At 43.6% G+C, this 20,881-nt stretch overlaps 1 protein-coding gene across 2 annotated transcripts in view; it reads right to left on the bottom strand.

Moving 5' to 3' along the window:
* HABP2 (hyaluronan binding protein 2) overlaps positions 1 to 1,816 on the bottom strand; it is a 67,075-nt gene extending 65,259 nt beyond the window's left edge. The window contains exon 1 of one of the 2 annotated variants that reach the window (XM_062607895.1): positions 1,712 to 1,816. The gene's annotated coding sequence lies outside the window, so the exon portion shown is untranslated. The remainder of the gene's footprint in view (positions 1 to 1,711) is intronic. The other variant, XM_062607896.1, reaches the window with a different exon arrangement.
* Between the last annotated feature and the right edge of the window lie 19,065 nt (positions 1,817 to 20,881).

Genomic DNA, 20,881 nt, shown 5'->3' with positions numbered 1-20,881 from the left:
ATTAAAGTTTCCTCTACCCAGTTTAAATGTGGCACAACACACAATCCCAGCCAACTTTTCAGACTAAACATCTTAGTAAATTCTTCCTGACAATAGTTAGTGACAAGCATGTCAAAACCAACAAACTCAGTCACATATAAGGCTTATCAATAATTTAGTCTTTCCCCCCCCACGAGAGACTGTGTGTTTTGCAATAATGAAATATACGATTTTAAAAATAAATAATAGGCTGTTGTCAGGCCGATTGTAGCTAGAAGTTATGAATTTGATTGATTGAACATTTGACTTCATTCTCTCTAGCAAGATCAAAGCGAAACTCTTCCATTTGCCCAAGGCCACTTGCAATTTATTTAGAGATTGTGTTCATATCCCAGCAGGTAGCAATATTGGACTGAGGTACACAGAAAATCAGCTCTTTGAGGTTTTTTCTGAGTCCAAGGGATGCAACAAATGAGATTTTTTTTTTTTTTAGTTCATTAAATCATTAACCACTTAATCACTAAAAACCACAACATGAGTTGCATTTTCCCTTAGCTAGGTGTAACAAGGAAGCAGTTATGGTGTTGAAAACCCTCTCTTTTAACATCATGCCTTTGTCAAATATGACAAGCCTGTATTTTTTTATTTGTATGGCTATTTGCTCCCTCCCCCCGTTCTTGGTTTAATTAGCATGGCAGGAGGCAATGACACCCAAAAGTGACAAGCATATGAATTGGATGAGAAATCCTTCTAAGAGTAACATGGAAAAGAGACATACACATGCATAAAAGCATACAGAAGATGTTTCTATAGCAAATATTGGAAATACCCTAGTTTAAAAGGCCCAAAACAAGTCAGGCTAGACTAATACCTCCCCCCGTCTCTGGGTAGCACTCACGTGCTTACTACAGACATTTGTGAGGCTTTCTTGCCAAAAAAAGCATCTTTCTTTAGCTGTCCTGTATTTGTCCTACATAAGATTTGGGGATTAGCAGCATTAAAAGAAACAAAATCCAAACCCAACCAGGAAGGGTCAGTGTAGGTGGCCAAGCAGCAGCTTGTTGGCAGCAATGCACACGCATGCAAATCAGCAGCAGCTGCATGTGTGGGACCTCAGCAGGGGCTGCCAGAAACAAAGAGCCAGCAGCCCCAGAAAGCCGGCACAGACATAAGGATGAAGGACTTCCAGGAGTCAGGTGAACCTGCCTCAGAACAAGAGAGCAGGTTTGCATGAACCATAGCAGATCCAACCTGGGTGATTGCTAGCTGAGGAGGAGTGTAGCACTAAGTGTTCAGGATTCCTGGTTCAAGTCTGCAACGAATCGTGCCTCTTGTGGCCTTAATGCCTTTTGCCAATGAACAAGACCTGCATCTCCCATTCAAGCGGCAGAAAGACACCTCTTGATATGGTGACAACTTGGATAAGGTCTAGATTCAAAGCTCTGGTTAAGTGCCACTTCAATGGACTTGGTCTACACTAATGCATGGTCTACACTAGAGCATGGGTTGGGAGCAGAGACCTAAGCATCCAGAGGTCAATGAGCAGCAGTACTAGGGTCTTCTCCGGAGGGCTTGGCACTACCTAGCTAAAGGGCAGGGGGTCTCCAAGGCAGCTGACATCTTGTACTGTCTACAACAGTGCTCCTTGGATGCCTGAACCCCAGCTAACAGAAGCAAAATCCAGGAACTGGGGACACAAGTACTAGTCTGGGGTTTTTAATAAAAGATTTACTTGTAGAAGTGATCTCTCAGTGAGAGCTGGGAACACAACCAGACAGTCCAAACCCTCCTGTTTCGGTTCTCCTGCTTTTTAGGGAGAACAAAGTTTTTCCATCTGTGGAGAAATACAACTAACCAAGTAAGACTAGTTACAGAGGGGCTACTCCAGACTGGGTGAGAATGTGACATCAGGGTTCATCAGGGAAGTGACAGCTATTATCAGCTCCTGCTATCTGGAAAAAGAGTTAAAGAAAAGCTGAGCAAACACAGAGATGTCGAGGGGTTTTCACATGCAGTATTTTTAATACAAGTATGAAGCTAAAAGGAAAGAATAAAGAGCAACTGTTTCCCCAAAATAAACAAGCTTCATTAGCTTCCCATAACAGACCAATAAATGTCCAAGAGACCAGTTAAGTAACACTTCAAGACAGGGAAAGAAAATGTTTTCTGAAGAATACACAGGCTCTACACAAGTACAGCTCCTTACAGTGAACACCAGTCACTAGAGGGCATTTATGTCCATGAAGCTGTCAGACCCAATTTTTTCACTGAAGGTATGATTAGATAATGAGGCTTGACAGTTCTTAGAGTTCAGCTAAACAGCTGAGCATAATCATGTGGAAGCAAACACATAAGCACAATTAGCAGAGTTCTTCGCAGACTTTCAGAAACACTTTAGTGAAGGTTCAGCTCCCCCCCAGGAGGAAGAGATAAAAGCAGAGATTCAATCTGCCTACAAAAATTACCTGAAGGGATGACCAGACCCTCATTCTGAAACAGAAGCCTAATGTGAAGAACAGGAATAGTCTTTCAGACTTCAAGGGTTACGAAATGGTCAATGCGGACACCTTATCAGGTAGGAAGTTCATCAGGAGCTTACAGACATGTTTCAGGGTGGTATGACTTGGATATAAAAGGAATCAAAGACCACTGGCACCCTCCGGGGCATATGAAGAAACTATGTACGTTTGCACTAATTAATTGAAAGCTAGAAAACAACATTGTTTTGCCATCAAAAACATTTTCTCTAAACACTGCCTTCCCACCATTAAGATTTATCATGTTTTGTTTCTCAACTTTGCTGATTTCAGAGACAGATTGCAAAGAGGTGTGAAACACAGGCTGATCTATACCAACACAGATGGTGAAATAAGTATTGTAAGTCAGAGGTTAAGACACAGAACTGCAGGGATTAATTCAGAAAGTGAACCTTAAAGTAGTGGTCAGGGCAGATGCTGTCCTTTAAAGACAGGTAAACTGATAACTGCCTCAGAGAAAGTGATGGAGTGACTGAGCATACCCTAACGGAAGACTCCATTTTTTTTGTTTATGCCAGAAATAGAATTGCTAAGGTTAACAAAAACATTAAATTATGTCCTGAACGCACCAAAAGTCTTGAACTGATGGTTTAAATTAGCTCTCACTTTTCTCAAACTTGGCCATTATTTGTTCCGCTATGTGAATAAATACTCTGAGAAGGGACAAAGAAATTAGCCACTGAATCATGAAGCAAATCTGAGCAAGCAACATGTAGCCTTCAAAGTCACTTCCCAGCTCATGAACAGAATAATTAAGGCTTGTTAATGCCAACCAATTAGCATTATTGTTGTCCTGATGGTCTAAGAACACAAGCAAGACAGTAGTAGTAAGTTACTATAAGGTAGTTACCTTATAGTAAAACAAATTATTTTACCTCTCTTCCCTTGTAGACCTTGCTTATATGCTTAGACAGTCATAGCTACAGTATGGAAGGTAAAGTTCACTATGTGAAAGTGTGATTACCAAACATGAGATAGATTAACGGCAACATCTGCTTTCTAGCTGGCTTACTAAAAACCTTTAGTTACTGTCACAAACTGTGCCTTATTGATAACACTTGTCATCCAGAGGGACCTTGACATGCTTGTGAGGTGGGCTGATGCCAACCTCATGAAGTTTAACCATGCCAAGTGCAAGGTCCTACACCTGGGTTGGAGCAATCCCAGGCACAGCTGCAGGTTGGGCAGAGAAGAGATTCAGAGCAGCCCTGTGGAGAAGGACTTGGGGGTGTTGGTTGATGAGAAAATGAACATGAGCCGGCTTCAGTGTGCGCTTGCAGCCCAGAAAGCCAACCGCATCCTGGGCTGCATCAAAAGGAGCGTGACCAGCAGGTCAAAGGAGGTGATCCTGCCCCTTTACTCTGCTCTTGTAAGACCTCACTTGGAGTAGTACTGTGTACAGTTCTGGTGTCCTCAACATAAAAAGGACATGGAACTGTTGGAACAAGTCCAGAGGAGGGCCACGAGGATGATCAGGGGACTGGAGCACCTCCTGTATGAAGACAGGCTGAGAAAGTTGGGGCTGTTCAGCCTGGAGAAGAGAAGGCTGCATGGAGACCTCATAGCAGCCTTCCAGTATCTGAAGGGGGCCTATAGGGATGCTGGGGAGGGACTCTTCATTAGGGACTGTAGTGCTAGGGCAAGGGGTAGCGGGTACAAACTTAAACAGGGGGAGTTTAGTTTGGATATGAGGAGGAAATTCTTTCCTGTTTAGGGTGGTGAGGCACTGGGATGGGTTGCCCAGGGAAGCTGTGAATGCTCCATCCCTGGTGGTGTTCAAGGCCAGGTTGGACGAGGCCTTGGGTGAGATGGTTTAGTGTGAGGTGTCCCTGCCCATGGCAGGGGAGTTTGAACTAGATGATCTTAAGGTCCTTTCCAACCCTAACGATTCTATGACTCTATAACATGATGTCATGCTCCCCAGCTGGGTAGTTATGCTGCCTGTCAATCCAGCTGTCTGTACATATTCCATGACCAAGGTGAAGGAAGGAAAGTTTAAGGTTCTGGATTCCCTTCCTGGTTCTGAAGCTATCAGGGCAGAGAGGAGAAGATTTTATCATCATTAACAGATGAAACTACACAAAGGCTGTCCAGCATACATTGTCCAGGAAGGTGTATGCAAGTGTAAAACAGAACTGAAATCAATGAGACAACTTCAATCCAGTAAATAAATTATAGGCTTAAGGCCTGATGAAGTTCCTGCATAAAAAGGGTAGTTTAAAGTTTTGTAACTGAGAAAAAAGAAAGAAGTCACAATGCACATCAGTGAGGTGGAAGAATGTTCTGGTTATCTACATTGGCAGGGAAATGGTAAGTAATGAAAATCACTCACATTCTCTGCCTACTGCCAGCAGTGACAAGCTAAAACTGGCACATAGTGATAGGCCAAAAAGTGCTGCATATATTGGCAGCTCTTACTTTTCACGAATTTAGTTTTAGGGAATTTGGCTTTCTTCACCAGTCTCCTGTTACTTTGGTACTACAGCATCAGCATGGTGGGGTCCTGGCATAAGTTGCCAGGCATTTAAAAAATGAATAAATATAATTGGTTGTAGCTGTATTAGTAAGGCTAATTCAGAGTAGCTATTTGTGTTTACCCTGTGGCAACAGCTGGACTTGCTCAAACAGTCATCTTAAGCATGGTGAGACAACTTGGAGCTAGCTCCAGTAAGAAAATAGAGTCTTGGAACCATGACTTCTTAATTCTTAACTATCTAATGAAGGTAGCAGCCCAGAGTTAAGCCTACAGGGAACACTGCCCACCTGAGAGCATGAACCACAAAAACCAGGGCTGTGATTAGGGAAAAAATCCTTCATTATGAGGGTGCTGAGACACTGGCACAGGGTGCCCAGAGAAGCTGTGCCTGCCCCATCCCTGGCAGTGCTCAAGACCAGGTTGGATGGGGCTTGGAGCAACCTGCTCTAGTGGAAGGTGTCCCTGCACAAACCATACTGTGATTCTATGAAAGGTGTAGGAGACCAAAGTAAAAATCAGTAAAGTGCAGCAAGCATTTCAGAAGAGTACTTTATTTATGTAACTACTGCAGGAGGAGCTTCTCATCAAGCTTGCTTACCCTTCCCATCCGCAGACCCAAGTATCTTACCTGTTCTCACCCTACATACCTGCATAGTTTGCTTTCCGTGTCACTCAGCTGCTGGAGCTGTGCCTCCCAAGAGCATTTACTGATGTGATAGTGTAAAACTTCATTAATGGGTGCAAATCAGAGCCACATATAAAGCTCCCTTGAAGGAAGCTGTGTGTGTATAACAGAGCCAAATTTCCCCCTTAACACCCATAAAATGCCCTGGAACATTCAGATAAAAGGCTTTACAGAAGTTGACAGAGTGATAATTAAAGCTGACTGCTCCTATTTCAGCCTAAGCCATCCTGACCTTAAGTTCAGGCATGGAAAAGCTGGTAGTCAAGGCATACCTAGACAGATGCTGTGCTAACCGTGAAGCTACAGCCACATACAACAGCAGAGCCCACAGAGGAATTCAAGCATTTCTCATTCCACTACATTGTGGAACTTAAAGCATGTGGGGCTGGAAAACCAACCACCATGCTTGTTGTGCTGAAGACCTGAAAGGTCAGCAACAAATCACCACATAGGACACAGCTCCTGTCTCTCCACTTTGGTTTTGTTTTCCAGAGCACACTGAAAAGAAATCAGTGAACCTACAAATGTGCTGATATGACCTCTCACATTGTTCCCTTGGGCTTAGACACCAGTGCTGCTATGGAGCCGCTCTGCTCTGGCATGGCATTATGGCATTGACATGCAAATGAGCAAAGCCAATGGAATATCTCCCAATCCTTATGAATGCCTGATTTTTGCTATTTTTATATGTTGTATTTATTTTTTTGATGCTTTCATAGTCCCCCAGAATAACTCAAATGTATTCCTACTTCTACTGCTACAATATTTTTTCCCCCAGAAGACTTAAAGCCTCAGTGTGTGTTTGTTTATATATACATATAGATGTGTGTAAATTCAGCTTACTTTAGGAACAGGAATATTTTAAGCATTTCAACCACAAAAAGGAAGCATATGATGATTCTTTGAAATTCCTCAGTGTAAAACAACTGCAGCTGCCCCTGTGTTGCTTTAAAATAGTCAGAAAATCTGAGACTTAACACCCAGCAATGATTATTCAGCTCCCATGAACTGACAATGTGCGCACCATTCAGGAGAAAAAAAACCTAGCATTTCCCCCTTCCTCTTTTGGCTCATCAGAGACAAGCGAAAAACTCAACAACTAAAACCCCGACTGAAACTTTTACTGCAAAATTGTTCCAGAAATGCACTTTTCGCATAGTTTAATTGTCTGGGTTTAGATCCCCCAGAGTCAAATACAACTCCCCTGACTCCTTCTAGCAGACAGCCAAAAGGAAAACACTGAAATCTTCAGTGGGCTTAACTTACAATAAAGACACAGAGCGGGGCTTACCCAATCTTCCAAGTACTCAAATCCCGAGTTCCGGCTAATGTTGGAGAAGGCACTGAAGCCCAGGGTACAGTTACCTTGGAGCTGTACAATGGACAGCTGCGTCTTTTGCACATAAGCTACAGGAGAATCAGGAACACCTTCAACTAGTATGACTGAGTCAAAAAACTCACCCCCAAATTAGACATCAGGGGACATTAGGAATAAGGAAAGCAATATCAAGGCTCTTCTGCTGAAAAGCTTTGCTCCCTTTGACATGCCATAGATGTAGATTGCTTTAAGATATGCTGAACACTGCTGGGTGCTGTTTCGAAGAGAAATGACATTCGTACCCTCCCAGATGCTTGCTAAGTGACATTTCTAGTTTCCTCCACTTATTCCTTCCCAAATAGTAATTTATTCTTTTTTTACACTTGGCTTTGTTATCAGAAGTGAAACCTGGCAAACACTGTAAGGAACTGTGGGTCTGATTCCTTACATGACCTATTCCTCTGCACAAAGCTAAGGAAGCCTTAGAATTTGGCCAGCAAAAGGCCCTCATGACTAAGACATATTTTAAGGCTTTTCTTTTCCTGCATTTGTTCTTTTTTAAGGGTATATAGGAATAGATATTAAAGCATTCAGAATAGCTGAAAATGCAGCCATTGCTTAGTAATAGCATTTATTCTAACATTCTTGTCTATATATAGGATCTTGAGGCTCACATTCAGGGGGAGGGTTTGTTTTGTTTGAACCACAGGCTGTGGTGCAGTGGTCCAGACAGTGCTATTTTTATTCAGCTTAGGAAAAAACAGGAGACAAGTGTTTGCATCTCCAAACATCTTCAATAAACCCATGGTGTATTGCTAATACCAGGCCTCTGTGAATCTCATCCCCAGGCCCAGTATTGGTTTACAACAAGCTGACAGCCTATGATTCCTCCAGAGGGTGAGAACAGACAAAAATGGGGTAGGTGGGGTAAAGAGGAAGGGGCTGTTACAATGCAGAGGATGCTCTACCAGGCACAAATTGGCTTGAAAGAGCAGGAACGTAAACAACGCACCACCCTTGGCAATGAGCAAGTTAACAAACAAAAATACCCCGGGACTTTTTGTAACAGTGCCTGATAAATATCATAACAACCCTAGATTTCATTTCAATGCTAGAAATGAATTTGGATCCGAAAACAAAGGATAAACATATTTCTTCTGACATTTAATGTTGTCTGATGACATGTGATTTCATTGCTCTTTCTTCATGATGTAATTTTTGTAAGTGATACCAGTTGTCATCGAACATCATAAAAGCCAGACTTGCCTCAAGTCATCAATATTTATTGTTCCCTTATAACCAAGCCTGTTTTGAGTTTGGTGCGCATGGCTTTAATTGTTTAATGGAAGGCTTAAACCCAGCCCTTCCCAGTATAAAACACCAGGCTGAGATGGATCTGCTGACATGATGCAATTGAGATATTCTGGCAGCTGGTGCAGCAAACACCCTTTAAGGAAAAATAGAGGGAAGAGAGTGGGATCTGTCTGGATGACAGGATTAGTAACAGGATACTGAGCCTTTTGCCTCTGGGCCAGTCATTCAAATCCTCTCTGGATGAGGAGCACCCGTCACACCCCTGCACCACAGGGTCATTGAGCCCCCTTGGGCTGGGCAGGCAGCATTACATGGGGCATTAACTCACACCATGGTTCATGGGTGAAGCCAGGAGAGGCCAGTGGGAAAGAAACCTGCCCTGGAAGTGTGAACGTGTCAAGAGGTGAGAACAGCCAGAGCAACTGGTACGCTTATGATGCTAGGGGAGACGCATCGGCCAGCTCCCAGAAAGAGCAGGCCCTCCAAGCAAACCCTTGCTCTTTCAGAGGTCTCAAATCCTGTATGTGATGAGGTCATTGTGAACAAAACCAACAAAAATCCCTCAAACAAACCCCACGTCCTCTCTTCACTAGTTCTTCCACCATTCCACTTAAACCCTATATATTGTAGGAAATTGTGCTCCATCCCTCAGGGGCTCTGCAAGGGATGCTGACTTGGAGGCGCATCTCATCCTATGGACACCTATAGCACCAGCCTCCCACAGACCCATCCTGTCTGCGTTTTGTTCTCTCCCTTCAAGAGATTTCTAAGTCTCTGTGCCACTCTCCTTTTGTCAAAGGGAAGCAGTTTAACTTCACAGCTCTTCCAGGCTTGACTGGAAGAAAAACTTTTGGCTACATGCAGTTTCTAAAATACAAAAATGAACAGCAAAAACCCACTTAAGAGAGATAGGAACTAGAGCAGTGGAAGTTTGACAAGGAAAGGGATGTAACAGAGAAAGCAAAGACGACAGTTTTGGAAGGAGCACTCTGAGCTTGAGTGTCTCTGGAGAGCTGTATAAAATTCACTAGAGCAGCTGAAAGGAGGGAATAAAATTCACCTGACTTGTCAGAATATTGCTCACAAAGCCCTGCTAATTTGGCTGTTAAAGCACACAGACACACATATGCACAGGCTCAGATGGAGGCACTTCTGTTCACTTCCTACATTTAGTTTAGCTGAGTGGTTTTTCACAGAAACATAGAATGGTTTGGGTTGGAAAGGACCTTAAGATCACACAGTTCCGACCCCCTGCCAGGGGCAACGACACCTTCCACTAGACCAGGTTGCTCTAAATCCCATCCAGCCTGGCCTTTACTTCATTTAACATTTTTTGCCCACACAGCTTGTAGAAGGAGCCTGTAGCAGCTTCAGCTCATGTTCTATATTACCCCCCAGGATACCAGTACTAGAACACCAAACCACAGAGCAGCACAGGTGATGCACGACTTGGATATGCCTCAGACGGCACATCTGAAAAAAAGATACTCGTACATGGTTTTATTTATTTGTTATTTTCCATTTATCCACCCTGGGTCCTTCACACACATTCATTAAGGAGAACTCACAGCTTGTTTATGGGGTGCTTTGCTACATCTGCTCATTGCATTTCACACACAGGTAAACCAAGTGGAGCAACAGCTTTGGGTGCTCAAGATGTTTCCTTTAGAGGAAGCTTTTGGGGGAACAGAGGTGCTGCAACAGTCACCCAGCTACCATTTTCCTAGCTTTGCTCAGAGTGCTTCTATGCTAGTAGGAGCTAATTAAGCCACTGTATTGCTCATCATTGGCTGTCCACCCATTTCTGTAGCTGTAAACTACATCAGGAGTGTGATAGAGGAAGTTTGTATTGGGTTGAATTGGGGACCACAGAGAGAGGCCCCTACCAAGAACCAATTGTGCTAATGTCAGCGTACTAATGGGGTACAGAATACACACCGCTCAACTCAGACACAGTCAGCCTGCTGTCTCCTGCTGGTGCAGACACATCCACACCAGTTGCTTTCACCGGCACAGGGCTGCTTGCACAAGGGAGGGAAATTCAATGGGGTTGCCATTGTCAAGTACTGAAAGAAAGCACTAGATATGATTCAGGGGCTCTATACTTTTATTGATCTCTACCAGGGTTTTGGTAGGCAGCAATAGTCTACTACAGCCCTACAAAGGATACCACCTTAAAGCAGAGAGCACATCACAGTCACTCTACTGTAAGGCCCTTTGCAAGACCTTTCTGCATAGTAGGAACAACAGAACAAGCAAGTCCAACATAAGAAAGAGAAAACATTCTTCACTAGACCATCTCAAAATACAACCTAGCATGATTTCAGCAAAGCCTACAGCAGGAAGGCCTAAACCCACCACCACTGAGCCCTAACCCTCTTACCTTCAGAAAGGATGCCCCTGTGAAGCCTTTCTCCAGCAGCAACAGCTTGCTTTTCTCTCAAGCTCTCCTATATGCCTTCTCTGGAACCGTGCCTAATCCTAGATGAGCAGCACCTGCCTGAGGGTGGGAACCACCCCAGCTGGGGTCTGTATCAATTCACTGGCTGATGGTTTATGAGGAGATGACTCAGGATAATTAGCTATGGTTGTCCCTTTTGCTCATCAGGATGGTCTTTGATTGTTTCCATTTGTTTCATGCTAGGTATATTGCACTGCTGGGGAAAAATCTGTCTCTATCCCAATTCTGTGATAGGTGCTTGCATCTAAGAAACTAACAGGTAGATGAGGCCTGAGTGCAGAAGTGGTGATACTAGCACTTTTAGGACACCAACCTAACATAAAGCTTTTACTCAGCTTAGAACTTAGGTGCAGTAAACTTGCATCTGCTTTCAAAACCCATACAGCAACTCCTCCATCTACTCTCCTTTTCAGGTTTTGATCAAGAAGCCAGTGTTTTTCTCACTAAGTCCTGTTGCAGAAGGTAAGGCAAACCATATATTTATGCTCCTGACACTTCAGATCTGCATGCTTTTAATAGAAAGGACTTAGTAAAGGGCATGGCCTTTGCTAGGTCACCTAGTCCAGAAGGTAGGGTAGTGATACAAGTTTTTTTTAAATATTAAAAACCTTAAATATGGTTCCCAAGAGGAATGGCACTTTTGTTACAAATGATTTTGAATTTTGGCTAAAATCTCTGTTTTCCATTTCATTGCCAAGCAGATCTATTAACCTATTGGAGAGAAAAATGGGCCCTTCCTTGAGCATAGGATTTTTCATCTAGTTTTCAGGCTTCTCTCTGTTGTCTGTGCAGCTCTGTTACTTTGGAGAATGCTCTTTCCATGACACTGGTGGAGAAACAACTTAGTAAATAACATGGAAGCAGACCAGATGAGGAGCTCGAAATGTGGGATAGCCTACAATGTCAGATTTTGTAAAAGCATGATTAGAGGATGATGTAAATACTGGCTCCTCTTTAATGCAGTGTATTGGTCTGTCCTAATGCCACCATTCAGTCTGGTTCTAATTCAGTATTTTTAATGATGGAAGCTCATGTGGATTTCTGGTAGCTCTTGAAACATTGTCCAGTAGAGACCATATCTGGTGATCTCTCATTTGTTAGAAAGATCTGGGTACCATCTGCTCAGAATAATGTCTTGAGATTTGGGTGAGGGTTATATGATGTAAGGACTCCTTGGTTTGGTCTGTGAAGATTAATAATGTAGGGACTGGGATATTACAGTACACAGAAGAAAGCAACATTGGCTGCTTTTACTTGCCAATGGAATCCATGTTTTTGTTACTGTAAGGAAATGGCTACACTGGAGGAAATGTAAGGAGATGCTGTGTATTACCCTGCACCCCCACAGGTGCGCTCAGTCACTTGGAGTGAGGGTGTATGGCAAATCTTCTTTTTGTAAAAAGAGAAGAAGGAAACTCATGCTTACATAAACAGATGCAAAAAACACCCTCTGGCAGGTGCAGAGAAACCTGTTTTCAAGTAGGTTTTTCATGTCTTTAAGCAGTATTAGCTGTCACCTGTGTGTGAGGATACAGGTTGCAGAATCCACGGGGAGCTGATGCAACGCCTTGGGATGATAATTGGCCTTTACAAGACGCTTGCTTGAAAATGTATTTGCCCAATGTTGGTTTAATATTCCTTGCTTAAGAGAGCCTGGGTATGAGCAAAGACAGTGGTGTTTAATAGGGCTAACAAGTTGTTCCAACATACTTCTTACTGGAGTACAGTACAACGTGCCATGGAGAAGGCAGGGCTGTGCCGTGTGTTCACAAGCAAACAGCCCCTTCTTCTGCCCCATGCCTGCAGTCTGGGGCTGAGCTAGGGCTCATTTAGCTCCTGATCCAGCAATGCTTTTGAAGCTGGGTCCTGTGAGCCAATTCCCAGCTGAACACTGGAAAGTTTAGTTTGTATTGGCAGATGCTGGCTCCAAAAGGTAAACCGTGTGCCGTGCCTGCTTTAATAAAACAGACCTGTCCGTATGCACGTAACCCTCCCAGCTTCTTCAGATCCTTTCAGTTCCTTGGATGACACTGGCTGAAAGCCAGACCTCCACTGCCCAATGAGCCTGTGGCTAAACCCACAGGAGAGGCTGAAGCACCTCATAGTGTTGATAAAGCTGGTTCTGCTGAAAAATCCAGAATTTGATCTTTATCCAAAACATCATTGAGCTGGGCCAAAAATACCATTAGCTATTTCCATCCTTATTCCTAATACACACACAATGAAAAGAAGTGAAATATGATGTTAAGGAAAAGGTGCTTTTTTCACCCATAAGAAAGGATCTACTCTGGGCAATTCTCGTTCTTAAATCATACGCATCTTCTGTTTGAGGATTTGATCCTACAGAGCCCTATGGTGGGGTTTGTCACTATCACTGGCTGTCAAATTTTAATTATCTAATGAAATAAAAACTCCCAAAACCCCCAATTCTTCCTTAATCTTAAAGCCATTTCTAACATGCAGTTTGTCATTCTGTTTGGAAAGACACGGCGCCAGACATGAGCTTGGGAGCCTTCAGTTCTGGCCAGCATGCCCAGAGGACCACAGATGTGGTTTATAGACTCTTTCTGTGTCCTGCCAGGACACAAATCACCATCACATTGCACCATCAGCAATTTCCAAGCAGCCACACAGGGTGATTAGAGCTTTTGCAGCCTGGTATTAGTGACTGCCACTGTGACCCAGAGCAGGTGCACCTGCAGCAATGCAACCACTTATTCAGGGGCACAAATGTAGATTTCTAGGTGCATGGCAGAGATGAGTCCATGAATGCTCCTCCATGCTAAATGCATCCACTGAGATGAAGAAGAAGAAGAAAAGGACAGCAATGCACACAGCTGAAGATGAGGACAAATCAAAACAAGTCAGTGACATCAGTGTTGAACAGAGTAATGTTTCCAGGCATTTCAAGTCAGTCTGTGTGTGTGGAACTAAGTGGTACGTCCTCTTAGGAAGGGTGCAGGACAGAGTTTTTTATGTGCACATGGCTTAACACTAATCATTAATAATCTCCTTTGGTTTTTCACACAAAGGTGTGCAGAATTCCAGCTAAATACACTTTATGGCAATGACCACATTGGATAAACAATATACAGTGTAGTGTTCCTGTAAATTCCTTGCCTTCTTGTCAGTAGTCCAAAGAGGGGGGAAAAAAAGGCTTCCGTGAAGAGAAGTAGGAGACACTGACCTTCCTGCAAGTAATTCTTTCTTCTTCTTCATTTTACCCCTCCATTTTCCAACAGTAGGACTAGTTTAGAAAGCGGTTGTTTGGGAATGGAGGTGCTGCATTTTGCTTTGGGGTTTTTTTTTAAGTAATGTCTATGTAATTCCACAATTAGCCTACAGCAAAAATTAGCCCTTCATGTAGATTCATGCACAAAAAAAATGCACTGTTTTTTTGCTGTGGCTGTAGTAAACATTTCTAAAACAGACGTAGCCTGAGGTGAAGCTATTCTTGTCCTTGTGTTTGGAAAGGAAGGGATAAAAAAAAAATTACTAAATGAATCATTCCTGAGTGGATTAGAACTGTAAATGGTTGTTAAAAACACAATGTCTGATCATGTGGGCAGATGGTGCATCCTACTCTATAATGTTGCTACCTGGCAAAATGAAGTCAAATTTAATTGACAGGCTTTTTCAAAACCATAGTAATGTACCTTACAATGAGTGAGTTGATGGTGTAGCCCTTATTCTTGGGAGTCATATTTACTCACTGAAGTAGTCTACTGGCTTCACCTTTTACAAGCTTTAAACTGGGGGGAAAATAAAGAATACCCATGGATAAGTTTTTATCTTTGTTAAGATGACACGTTCTCTTCACCCATTCAAGAAATATCATCCTCTCTTATCGCCCTCTCAAGGTCTTCAAGTACCTGCATGGGGAAGAGATTTCTGATGGAAGAAGGGTCTTTAATCTAGCAGAAAAAGGCATAATGATATCCAGTGATTGAAAGCTGAAGTTAGACAAATTCAAACTATCTTATCTAGGAGCTTGGTAGATTCCCTATCACTTTTGAAGTCTTTAAGAAGATATCCAGTCTTGATGTAAAAGATATGCTCCAGATCAAACAGAAGTTATGGGTTTGATGCGAAAATTATTGGGTGAGGTTCTGCAGTCTCTATTATGCAGGAGGTCAGGCAAGGGAATCATAATAGTCCCTTCTGGCTTTAAAATCTGTGAAGCCCAAACACGACTTCAATAAGGAAAAAGCAAGCCACCCTGACGACCTCTTCTGCCCACAGAACTTTAATTTTGGAAACAGAGGCTGGTTAAAGCAGTTCATCAGCCTTACCTGGACTCTGCTTAGCAGCGTATTCATAACACCTCAGGTTCTTTCAAAGACAGAAATTTGAAAACAGTCTAGTTTCTCTTTAATAAAAGCACCTGGAAAGTGGTGACTGGTTTCTCTGCAAGCACACAGCTATTTCTTTTCAAAATACAGCAACTTTATTATTTTAGGTTTTCACAGCAAGTCTTTTGCGTTGTTTCTCATCATTTTCAGCATCTATTTATTTGATGCTCCTTATGACATATTCCTGCAAATGAAGAGGAATTGAACTAATTAGGTAAGATTCCTATTTTTCATGACATTCATATAACTGCTAAGTGGGGAATAATTAATGTTGTATAGAAATATTCTTTTTCGTGCTTTTCTACTGTGTAACTAAGTTAAGAAGCAGCTTTCAAATTCAGTCCCAACAATACCAGGTTTCACAGCTTTTTCGCGAGTCCCGGATAATTTTCCTTTAATTGCCAACTCTGGGAATCGTGTGAAAAGATGAAAATCTCAGCATTTCTTTTCAAAATAATAATCACTCATGGTGGTTGCCAGTAAAATTTGAAAACGTGATACTCACTCTTCAGCACACACCTAAGCAAATAGCTGAGTAAATAAACACCTCCATTTCCTTTTCCCTTATGATTTTAAAGCAAATCCCCTGATTCTGGAATTTAAACATTTAGAGTTGGCAGTTCCCAGGTGTATTGAGACTGAACTTCTCCCACTTGGAAGAGAAAGCCAGCTGGGGGACAAAGGGCCACCTCAGTTTGTACGGCTTAAAAATCCACTTTTTTGTTCTAACTGACCCCCCAGAATTACATTGCCAACAAAAAGAAAGACCGGAACACAAGATGAACACTTAGAGATGCTGATGGCAAGGACTTGTGTGGCTTCTCCTGATAGCACCTTTCCCTTCTGTAGCAGTTTGGAGAGTGGCCACTTGTGATGGGTGAGAATGCCGAAACCCTACCACGACGCTGCCCCTTTCCCACAACACTGGTGGTAAATATCACTTCAGTGGCAGCCAGATGTTTCCTGCACCAGTGGTGTTAAGGGGGCTAAAAGCAGTTTTCTGCAACACAAAGATGTTTTATTTGCACAGGGCTACTGCCACTCAGTGCATTTAAAGAGTAAAAGTGCGGATGGGCAGCAAGGAGAGCAGAAACTCAGGGCTTAAATGTGCTTAGGTGACCATGTAGACCTGCTCACGCTGGCAGCAGCAGAGTCCACAAATGGGCTGTGGGGCAGAAGGCATGTGAAAAATGGCCCTAATATGTAAAAACCTCTATAAAATCTCCAGTCCTTCAGGAGAAATGGAAATTCCACAGGCTCTCCAACTCTTTTTTGTGTCTTCTCACTCCAAACTGTCACAAGGTGTCAGTGTTTTCAGACACTCCTGCTATGGCTGAGCAAACAGCCTCTCCGCACTGTCTGGCTGACTTGCAATGGCATAGAATTAATCCATAAAGTTCAACCATAATGTTCACAGGAGAGTGGCTATACCATGGGGAAACTCAGCACAGGAACCGTGTCTGAGTTTCAGCCTCCAGCAGCTGGATCAAGGCACAGCCTCGGATTCTCCTTGGCCCCTTGGGGTAATTCTAAAGCACCTAGAACTCAACCTGAGTTGGGTGATGCTTATTTGAAACTTGGTGTTGGCATGGAAGTCCTCGGAGCATAAATGCAGCAGGGTAAACCAAGAGGAGGAAATGTGGCAAAGCAGCACAGAACTTTGTCCTTCCATGTGTGGTTTGACATGTGCTACAGGATTGACTTTTTGGGGGGATCCTAGAGACTCAGAGGCAGACCATGCTCTTGTCACAACCTCCCCATGCTGGCAGCATGACAGACAGAGGGACGCTGTAAGGACCCAATGTCATCTGTTCTTCCCAGCAAATAAAGAATGTATAATTTCATATCCACTGTTGACTTTGCTATTCTTGAGCATGGGGGTTATAGAAAATGGTGAAGCCTTGTGCTGAGAGCCCTGGACCTTATTCTCCCAGTGGCTCATAATTCCTACAAATAAGAAAGCCCACTTGTAAAATTTAAGAAGAGCACCTTAACATGAAAGGCATCTACATTTACAGAGCTATCTTCACTATACAACCAATGTACAGCTTGTAAAATTGATATGGTATCCTACTTTGGAAGCTTTGAATTACCCTGTTAGGGTGTCACTCATTACCATCATCTAAATAAGATTAATAATATCCTACTAAGCAACTCGTAGACTCCACTGTGTGGATAGCACTTATGTCTCCTTGTCCCACCAGACCTTCTTGATGGCATTCAGTGATCCCTGCAATGGGGACAAATGCTGCTGTATAAGAGCTTTTTCTTATCTTCCTTATGGGAGATTTGTCCTTCTCAAGACACAAGTGTTTTTTTTTAACAGAGACCTTTGGGAAGTCTGCCTGTGAAGCTGTGAAAATCAGCATCATTTCATCACTTGGAGATGTGTTGCTGGGAAAAATACCTGGTCCCATTGCATAGAAAACTCCCAGGAAAAATAAATAGGTTACAGCAATGTTTGTGACTTGGCCAAATCCATTTGATTTCAGCCTTTCGTGTTAATTCCAATGTATTTATTTCAGAGAGATGCTCTGAGTTACATGTTTCCATATGAGAGGACAGCTGATTTATGCTGTGGTCATTTGCCACCAAGCTGTCCTGCTGCCTCGTAAGCCACACCCTTTGCTGCCATCCCAAGCTTTGGATTTGATTTCCCTCAAGAAAGAAGCTTGTGCTCGCATTCCCCATCCACCTGTGTTGCCTCAATACAGCATTGTATGTTTCCTGCCTTTTTATTTCCCCTCCCCCTTGTGTTGTGTGTCCCCCCCCCCCCCCCCGAGTTTGCTCTCATTGAGTGTCGCGAAGGAGAAAAATGAGAGGAAAAAAGCCCACCTCCTACTAAGAGGACTAAGACCTGGGGAGCCAGCGAAGAGGAGAGGCCGCTGCCTCTAAAGTTCAGAAATGAAAAAAACGACTCGTTCTTTTGAGCTCGCTGTTCCCTGATGTGACACTGTGATCAGTATCAAATGCTTGGTGGCAAGGATTTTTGTCAAGCTTTCCCAGCTAAAATAGATTTAACCTACCAGTTGCTCTTTGTGGGTTTAACAATGTGCGTGACAATAAAGGGCTGCTGCCGCTGCATTGTTAATGCATGAATAGTCCTGGTTCTCTGTATTTACTATTGTGCGCCGCAGATTTCCAGGAAGGAGTGTTTGGCTCTGGCTATTGATACAGGTCCTGTTTTGCAGAAGGAGCTGAATCAGCCCCTCTGTGATTAGCCAATATGAAGGCACAGTTAGGATTTAATTGAAATTAAGGAAAGCACCTGATTGCCTTTGAACTGCTCGCTGGGCTTTTTCCCCTGCTCAGAGACGATGCGCCAGGGTTTTGCACTTCGCCATCACTGCCTCTGGATGCAAAGAGCTCACCCTGCAGGCAGGAAACTCACAAAATGCCAAAATCAAGGCAAAAATCCATTCCTTGACAGCTGTTTGTGATTTGCTGTTGGCTGGGGCTGGCCACCAGTGTGATGGGCAACAGTAAGAGGCAACAAGAAGGAAACCGAGATGCTCTGGCCTCCTGGAGAAGCATGCTCAGATGGGTCCAAATGAGAGGGGAGCTGTGATTCCCCCTGTAGAAGCTCCTGCTGATTACAGTGCGTGTTGTTTGTGGTGATTTTATGTCACACAACACTACGGGCACCCTGCTGGGACAGGGCTGCCTTGTGTGGAGGAGAATGAAAGGCAGGACTGTGGGGCAGGGTGCTGGCAGCATCCTTATGGGTCCAGCATTGAGTTGACTGACTCTTGCATCATGTTGAGCATGTGTGCCCATCACTCACCCAAAATACTCTCACAGCCTCCATAGGGCAAGGGGGCTGCCCATGAACCTTGACCAACCCCATAAATATCCCCCCAGGAACAAATCTCAGTGATACCTTTGCTTCAGCAAGCCTAAGGAAGTCCTTTTGGCCAGTCTCGAAGGGAGCCAAACCTGGCTCTGCCCTGGACAGCAAGATCCCCCAGTGATATCAGGTGACCTCAAGTTGGCCACCCAGGCAGGAACGGAAAGTAGCTCTCAGGTGCTGGAGAAAGAAGGGAAAACCCCCAAAGGGTCAAACACCCCTCCATCCTGGAAGTGCTCTTTGCCAGTATTTCTCTTGGTGTCATTTCCGTAACAATCAGCCACTTGTTATTAAATCAGAGCTGCTGGGGAAATGGAGTTAAATTAAGGGAGATCAGAGGCAGGAACGGAAGCGACGTCTATATAAATATCTGCCTATATTATATAGAGTACTGTAGTTAATCAGTCCTGAGAACAAAGAGCTTGGCTTGAACTAAGGAACAGCCCCAGCCAAGTGAAGGAGCCCTGCTGTGGTAAGCAAGGAAACAGCGTTATCGACAAGGAAAATGTTTCTAAAGGCCTCTCTCCTACTGAAGGAGTTGAAAAACAAGGGTTTTCAGCCCCTGGGGCAAGCACCGGTCCCCCAGCTCTTTGGGCGAGTGCTCCTCTGAAGGTTAGCTAGAGCGGGAGCCAGATGAGGGGACAGCAGCTTCTCTTAACCGAGGCAAAAAACTTATTGATTATACGTTCAATGAAAGGTCAAAACTCCCTTTGAGGGTCACCACAGTTGCAGTAAAGCTCTTCCCAGCCCCAGCCCCTCTCCCTGTCTGCTGAGTGTTCCATGCCAGTCTCTCCAGGTGGACACCTGGGGTAAAAGTGAGCTGCAAATGAGCTAATCATCATTAATGTGTCGGTAGAACCTGCCAGCCTGACATCCCTCCTAATGGCTGACAAATGTCAGGGTGACTTGTATGCTTTTTTTGTTAATTGAATTGGTTAATTAGGTCCCAGAGGCCTGGCTGCTAATTGTGAGCTGCAGCGGAATACGGGTTTAAAAAGAGAAAAAACCACAAAAATGCCACAAAAAGAAACACCCCCCCAACCCCCAAACCCCCATAAAATCCAATGCAAGGAAGTTAAAACAAAAGGGAGCGACGGGGGGGGGGGGAAATAGCACCCCCCCCACTCACTCCCTCACACACACACAAAACCTCCTTTGTGTTCTTTACAATCTGTACAGTTACCTTCGCTTAATTTCTGACCTGCCACATGCTACTGCCTTCTTGATGTGTTTTTAAAAGGAGGGTTAGAGAAACTCCAAATCTGCCTTTTTTGACAGGAGCATCTGCTCAGTCAGAAACACAGTCATTAATTTCCTGCCAATTAGCAAAAAGAAAAAAAAATAAAGGGGGGGGGGGAGAAAGAGAGAGATGGGATAAAAAAAAGAAGAGAGGGGGAAAAAAAACCCTCCAGATTTGCATCTTAATTTGTTACTTTGTAAAGATGTTGGGTTTTTTTAAAAGTTAAATACTCCCTCCGGTTTGCCAGTCATAGAAAGTGATGAGATGATAGCAACTTCCCACCAAGAAAAGGCAATTAATCATTATATTTTGCACTTCTGTAGCAGCTTTCATCCCCTGATCTCAAAGCGCTTTGTGAAATTATTGTATTAAGTCTCCTGCCAAGCCCCGGTGAGGGTGGCAGTGTACCAGCACACTCCTTGGGGCCAAGGTGGTCTTAATCTGCGTCTGCTGAAATGTGTCAAAGACATTAATAAACTTTATAACAAATAATTACTGGTCTACCTGTTTCAGGGAGGGGTAGGCAGAGGCGCAAGGATCACTATCACAGGGAGCAATACAACCTGTGAGCTGGAGGGAACATCTTGAACCACCTTCCTCTAGCCTCAGCATTCCCCCTCCTTCTTTAATAACAGCCTCAACTGGTACCTACATGCAGAAAGATCTCTGGCA

The sequence above is a fragment of the Pezoporus occidentalis genome, unplaced genomic scaffold (assembly GCF_034315485.1).
Source record: "Pezoporus occidentalis ecotype Australia unplaced genomic scaffold, CSIRO_AGI_Poc_V1 ctg127, whole genome shotgun sequence".
In the NCBI taxonomy this organism is placed as follows: domain Eukaryota; kingdom Metazoa; phylum Chordata; class Aves; order Psittaciformes; family Psittacidae; genus Pezoporus; species Pezoporus occidentalis.
The sequence above is the reverse complement of the archived record's forward strand: the minus strand, read 5'-3'. Positions and strand labels throughout refer to the sequence as shown.